Below are 314 nucleotides of genomic sequence, written 5' to 3'. Positions count from 1 at the left end.
CAGACAGACAGACATAAATACATAGACAAAGAGATAGACAGATATTGATATCAACAATAAAACCCTTTGTTTACAAAGATGTAAAGAGAATATTGATGACTATGACACATCGTTATAGTGATAATAATTATGAAAACAAATGTAATATCATGGATGATAGCACAAACACAATTAATATTCGGAATTACGTCGTTTCAAACACTGAAACACTGAAGGATCATTTATTTTACCGACAAAACGATTAGCGGAATATAATGATAATGCAAAATTGCGATAAATATTACGAATTCCAAAAAAACATGAATATGATGTTG

The sequence above is a fragment of the Penaeus monodon genome, chromosome 33 (genome assembly GCF_015228065.2).
Source record: "Penaeus monodon isolate SGIC_2016 chromosome 33, NSTDA_Pmon_1, whole genome shotgun sequence".
NCBI classification, from domain to species: domain Eukaryota; kingdom Metazoa; phylum Arthropoda; class Malacostraca; order Decapoda; family Penaeidae; genus Penaeus; species Penaeus monodon.
Note: the sequence above shows the minus strand (reverse complement) of the source record.